The sequence below is a fragment of the Mesoplodon mirus genome, assembly GCF_964341445.2.
Source record: "Mesoplodon mirus genome assembly, chromosome: 19".
NCBI lineage: Eukaryota > Metazoa > Chordata > Mammalia > Artiodactyla > Ziphiidae > Mesoplodon > Mesoplodon mirus.
Genome location: NC_138995.1, coordinates 3434531 through 3441084, shown reverse-complemented (window position 1 = coordinate 3441084; position 6554 = coordinate 3434531).

Genomic DNA, 6554 nt, shown 5'->3' with positions numbered 1-6554 from the left:
TGCTAGGGAATCTGTACGAGTTTCCTGTGGATGCTTAATGAATCGCCAAACAGTGGGGGGCTTAAAAAAGCAGAAATGTATTCGCGCACAGCTCTGGAGGCTGAAGTCAAGGTGTCGGCAGGCTCTGAAGGGGAATTGATTCCATGCTTTCTTTCTGGCGGCTGCCTCAGCCCTGGGTGGTCCTTGGCTTGGGGCCGCTGTCGCTCCCACCCCTGCTTCCCTCTGCCTGTGGTGAGTCCTCTCTTCTTATAAGGACACTCTAAATCCAGGGTTGTCTCACCTTGAGATCCTTAACTTAATTACATCTACAAAGACCGCTTTTCCAAATAAGGTTCCCAGGTCCTGGGGCTTAGCCCGGGGCCACGTCTCTTGGGAGGGATCACCATTCAACTCACCAGGGAGCCCACAGCAGGAGGAAAGGGTAAGAACCCTCGTGACCTTCCTAGAGGATTACTGATCTTTCCTGTCAAAATCTTACTTTTTCATGGTTTTTGCTGCTGTAACTTGCTTGTATTCTTGGCTTGCAAATTGAAAATAACGCCTCCCCCCACCCCCGCCCCAAAAAGAGCTTCTGAACAGGATTAAGTTATGGTGGGGACTGACATTTTTTTTTTTTTTACTGTCAAACATTATCTAATCGGGAAAGCACTGAGTGGACATGAGTCAAAAATCTCTCCCACATACATCCTACAGCGTGAAGCGTACTAAATGCTTTTTTGGCAGGAGGAAACTCCCGCAGTGCTTGGGACAGCGCTTCTCAGCTCCAGGCTCCTCTTGTTTCATGTAGCTCAGTCTCAAGTTCAACACCCACACTCCCTGCCACTTCTCCCGAGACACTGGAAGCCTCTGCTGGGTCGGAGCTGGTCTTGTAGTTTCCAAACACCTTTCACCCACCTGACTTCAGCGGCCGGGATGCCCGACTTCTCTGCTCTCGGGTCCCAATTTAAATGTCACCTCCTCGAGGCTGCCTGCCCACCCTCTCTGTCCCGAGGTCCCTCGCATTTTCTCTTCTCTTTTTTCTTCGTCATCCTCTCCTGATGATATCTACATGGTGGGCAGACAGGCAACTTCAATGCCTAGGGATGACATAATTTTTAAATTTCCTCCAGTCAAAACCAGAAGAGAGAAGTGGAAAACCTTGGGTGAAAACCATGTCATTCAACAGCTTAGGCAAAGTAAAATTTTGGTGATTTTAGTTTGAACATTATAATTTCTCTGAAATAGCACAGTAGCTAGAAATCGACAACTATACTGAGTTTGAAACGCTTCCATTCCCAGACCCACTACCACTATTTTATGCTGGTTTCTCTTCATTTCTTTTTATTTTATTTTTTAAATTTATTATTGTTATTTTTTTGTCTGTTTTGGGTCTTCGTTTCTGTGAGAAGGCTTTCTCTAGTTGTGGCGAGTGGGGGCCACTCTTCCATCGCGGTGCGCGGGCCTCTCACTGTCACGGCCTCTCCTGTTGTGGAGCACAGGCTCCAGACGCGCAGGCTCAGTAGTTGGGGCTCACGGGCCTAGCCGCTCCACGGCATGTGGGATCTTCCTGGACCAGGGATTGAACCCGTGTCCCCTGCATTGGCAGGTGGTTTCTTAACCACTGCACCATCAGGGAAGTCCTTGATCACCTTTTCATGTGCTTCTTGGCTATTTGGTTAGTGCAGTGGCTGTTCACTCTTCCTATTTTCTTTTTTAATTCAAGTATCACAATATTTATTGATAGACACAAGTATATAAAATCAGGGCAAGGGCATAACCTCGTAAGTTCAGCAGACTTGATTGCAAACTCTTATAAGAGGGACCAATTCAAATTTACCATTTGCTTTGCACCCACAAAAACCACTTCAAGGACATTAATGATCTCTCAAAACTGATCGGCTCTAGGGGCTTCCCTGGTGGTGCAGTGGTTAAGAATCCGCCTGCCAATGTTGGGGACACGGGTTCGAGCCCTGGTCCGGGAGGATCCCACATGCCACGGAGCAGCTAAGCCCGTGTGCCACAACTACTGAGCCTGAGCTCTAGAGCCTGCGAGCCACAACTACTGAGCCCGCATGCCACAACTACTGAAGCCTGCGCGCCTAGAGCCCATGCTCCACAACAAGAGAAGCCACTGCAGTGAGAAGCCCGTGCACTGCAACGAACAGCAGCCCCCACTCGCCACAACTAGAGAAAGCCCGCGTGCAGCAACGAAGACCCAAGGCAGCCAAAAATATAAATAAATTAAAATAAATTTTTTAAAAAACAAACAAAAAACTGGTCAGCTTTGTGCAATTCGATTACGTTTCTTTTAAAAAGGCTAAAGCACTTGCCCAGGCTCAAGGCTATGAAAACTTGGCACATAAAAACCCACTGGAGGGCTTCCCTGGTGGCACAGTGGTTGGGAGTCCGCCTGCCGATGCAGGGGACGCGGGTTCGTGCCCCGGTCCAGGAGGATCCCACATGCCGCAGAGCGGCTGGGCCCGTGAGCCATGGCCGCTGAGCCTGCGAGTCTGGAGCCTGTGCTCCGCAACAGGAGAGGCCGCAACGGTGAGAGGCCCGCGTACCGCAAAAAAAAAAAACCAAAAAAACACTGGAGACAGAAGTGTACGGGCAATACACTATTACAGCAACAACCCCCAGTTACAGCTGAGAATATTCCCATAACAACCAAGTGGATAATTAAACATCGCCACAACTCAAGAATGAGCAAAGTGCATTCCTGTAGTAGCCACTGCTCCTACAGATCCATGCAATAAACTGCCTCTGCCTGAGAATTTAGGATGGAATCTTCTTTCTTATTGAGTCATAGGATTTCTTTTTACGTCTGGGTATACGTTTTTTCTTGGACACGTGTGTTGGCGTTATCTCCTCCCAGTTGTGGCCTGCCGCTGCGCTCTGCGTGCTGTCTTTTAATGGACACAAGCTCTTAATTTTAATGACGTGCAGTCTGTCTAGCTTTTCTGGTTAGTAATTTCTCTGTCCTGTTTAAGAAATATTTGCCTACCTCACTGCCATCCCCAACCCTGTTACATTCTTGATTGTGAGCTTATTTCTTCGCAGATGTCCTGTTTCATCTGCTCTGAATTCCTGACTTACCGGCTGCCCTGACCCCGTTGCACTGATATTCTTCAAAGCCTCTCTTACCTGTGCAGATCGGTGATCTGCTGACAGATACACCTCTCATTACTCCCTGTTTGTTGGGCCTCTCTCTCTGGTTTTCTGAGCTGTGCCTGGTCACAGTGGCAGCGTCAGTACCACGTCCTGCAGTTAATGACCGCCTCGGCAGTCTCGTCTCGCCGCGCCGGTGCGGTCTTAAGCAGAAACTTCAATTTAGAGTCAACGCGACATGTCGAAGGGGGTCGATTCCACTAGGGTCGTCCTTTATTAGGCTCCTGTGGAAGTATGCAATCTGCAGGAATTTCCACAACTTGCGTTTCCTACGAGTTGTACTTGGAGGACACTGGGTCAGGCTGGGGGAGGGGAAAACCAGAGGCCTCTTGAGATCCACGTGGCTGACAGAGCCGGGAGCCAGCAGGCACTGTGGAGCACGGGTGGCCAATCCGGAGAGCAGATGAAATTGGAAACGTTAAAGCCCAAAAGAGGAAAAAACTTCCACTCCTGCATGTTTGGTATCTGACGAAGTGAGCCTGCGTGCTGGGGCTGGGAGGACAAGGCGTTCCCAGGGAGAGAGACCCCTCCCTGGAAGACTCGGCACCCCACCTGATCCGGATTTGCTCCCACCGTCCTCCAAAAGCTGGCCTGCAGCGGCTCCTTTGTCCTTAATTATGAGCCCCCAGCCTCAGTGAAGCGCAAGAAAACTCAGCCCACCCTAGTTAATGGCAGGTAAACGCAGCTGATGGTAGGTGAATACAGCCACGGTCTCCTTTAGAACGAGTGTAGCAGGTTTTGCATGTCAAAAGCCCCCTCAGAATTAGGAACACGTGCAGAAGAGTTAACACAGCAGGCCCAAGACTGGGGTCCCCAGAAGGGCCGCCTTTCAGGGTCGGCCCTCAGCCAGTGTCTGGGAAGGTGGATTTGGGGAGGGTCCCCCCACCCCAGGACTGATGACCGGCTCCCTGTGCCTAAGCCGTGTGAACAGACAGGGGTGTTGGTGACGGACCCCTGCTGTCCTCCTGTGAGTCTGGGGTTTGGGTGCACATCAGGCAGAGGGTGCTCGTGTGAACGGCCCCCCGAATAAAGACCCCGCGCACTGAAGCTCTAACGCATCCCTGATGGACGACTCTGCACACGTGCTGTCACAGCTCGCGGCTGGGGAAACTTAGCGCGTCCTGTGCGACCCCACTAGAGGATGCTGGAGCCTGGTTCCCCTGGACTTCACCCTCCCAACCCCTACCCAGCCCCAGGGCTGGTCATGCTCTGCATCCTCTCACTGTAATAGATCAGCTGTGATGACAGCTCTGTGCTGAGTCCCCGAGTCCTCCTAGCCACCCGTTGAACTTGGGCGTGTTCTTGGAGATCCCCAACCCAGACCCCAACTCATATATTGGAGCACAGAGACGAACAGCTGTGCTTCCAGCCCCTCTTCTGTTGCTCCCCCTGAGATCTTGCAATGAAGTTACCCTTGTTATGTAAGGCACCCCTAACTCAGTGCTGTGCTAAGTAGGGGTACTGAACCAGAATAAGACTTTACCCTTCATCTAAAGAAGCGTTCAGTGAAATAGTTCACCAATGCATACATTAAGTCCCAAATTATGTTAGAAAGATTTCAGTGTGGCTGGAATCTGGTGTTTTGAAAATGAGGGTCAGTGAAGGTGGAGGTAGGAAAGAAGATGACTTGGGGTGGATCTGAAGGGTGTGGCAGGCAGAACAGTGGCCCCTAAAGACACCCACACCCTAACCTGCGGGCCCCGGGAATATGCTACCTTACAGGGCAAAGGGGAACACGGTTGCCGATGGAGTTAAGGTTGCCAATGGAGTTAAGGTCAGCTGACCTTGAGGTGGGGAGCGTGTCCTGGATTGTCCGGGTGGGATGTGTACAGTATATATGCCTAAGGTAATCTCGGAGTGCTTGAATGTGGAAGAGGGCACACGGGCACACAGGTTCTTGGTGCCACCACCAAGCGCCTCCGTTGTCCTGTAGATTTCCGGGGCAGGAGTCGGAGCCCTGCTGTCGGTGACTTTGGTTTTCTCAGGAGAGTTGACACCTGTCCTCTCAGCAGACACGCTGCAGAGCTCTCCTGAACCCCCCTTGCTATGCTTGGGCTTGGAAAGTGTGAAGGGAGAGGTGGGGACTCGACCATGGAAACACTGCCTCCCAAGAAAGCCCTTCACCAGTTCCCTTCCCTAGTCGCCAGCCTCCCCCAACCCACAGAGCTCACTCAGTGCCCACTAATCCTAAGAGGCCAGAATGATTAGGTTGACCCGTAGGGAACTGTCCTTTCTGTAGATGGAAAAACAGTTGAATATTGGCGATTTCATCAACGCCATTCCATGGATGAGGAAACTGAGGCTTAGGAAGGTTAAGTCATTTGCTCAAGGTCACACATTTAGTAAGTCAGGGAACGTAGACTTGAACAGGGGCCTGACTCCAGAACGTGCTGTTCTAAGTGCGGTGACAGGCTGCCGTCTCCAGAAGGGGCTCCTGCTGGACGATGGGGAGAGAGAAGGCTGGGAGAGCACGGTGTTCAGAGGGCAGGATGAGCACCTGGACCTGCCGTGGCAGCCACGGGGAAACCAGTGTACGACGGAAAGGCTCAAGCTGGGGGAGCAAAGAGTAGGATAAACAGGGACGTGAGGTGGAGGCAGGAGGGGAGTGAGTCGGCTGCTGCGGAAATCAGGATGAGCTTTCCCACGAGTGGGAGATGCTGGAGGTGACTGAAGAGGAAGGAGTGACCAGGGATACTTGGCTGTTTGGGTCTCCTGTCCTTGGCACCGCCTCTAGCGCACAGCAGTGGCTTGATAAGTGCTCACTGCATAAGGGCAGAGCTAAGCAGATCAGGGTAGCAATTGTTCCTAGCAGCGAGGAATTACCACGTTGAAAATACGGGGTTTCAGGAGCAGCTTTAATGCAAGCCAGGGTACTGTGAACAGTTCCTGTCATGTATATGGTGACACCTACTGCCAATAATATATGCTGGGACCCTTCCACCAACTTCTCTATATTTGTTGCTCTTATCTTTTTACTTAAGTGGCGCGTTGAGCGGAAATTTGATCACACATCATTGTGCAGTAGACAGCGTTTATAGGTTAGTAAATCTGGGTAGGCTTAAGGGGCACATAGGTGGAAAGATATGAGGATAAACATACATACAGGCTGTTTAAGAACTTCTGAGGTCCTAGGCGTCCTGGGTTCTGGATGCTTATCCCCACATCATAACAAACATATTAAAATACTCCCACATTATCTAAATACTCTTAAAGAATTTAAGCTTTAAAAAAATAGTTTTCACTGGAAATTATTTGGCAGTGGGGCACTCATTTATGATTGCCATGACTGCCTGGGAATCATGGTATTAGGAAATTCTTACCAAGTGATTTCTAACTCACACATGGTTTTCAAATATAATGACATGTTTATCAATAAATTACAGTTATGAAGTTGACATGTTATATTT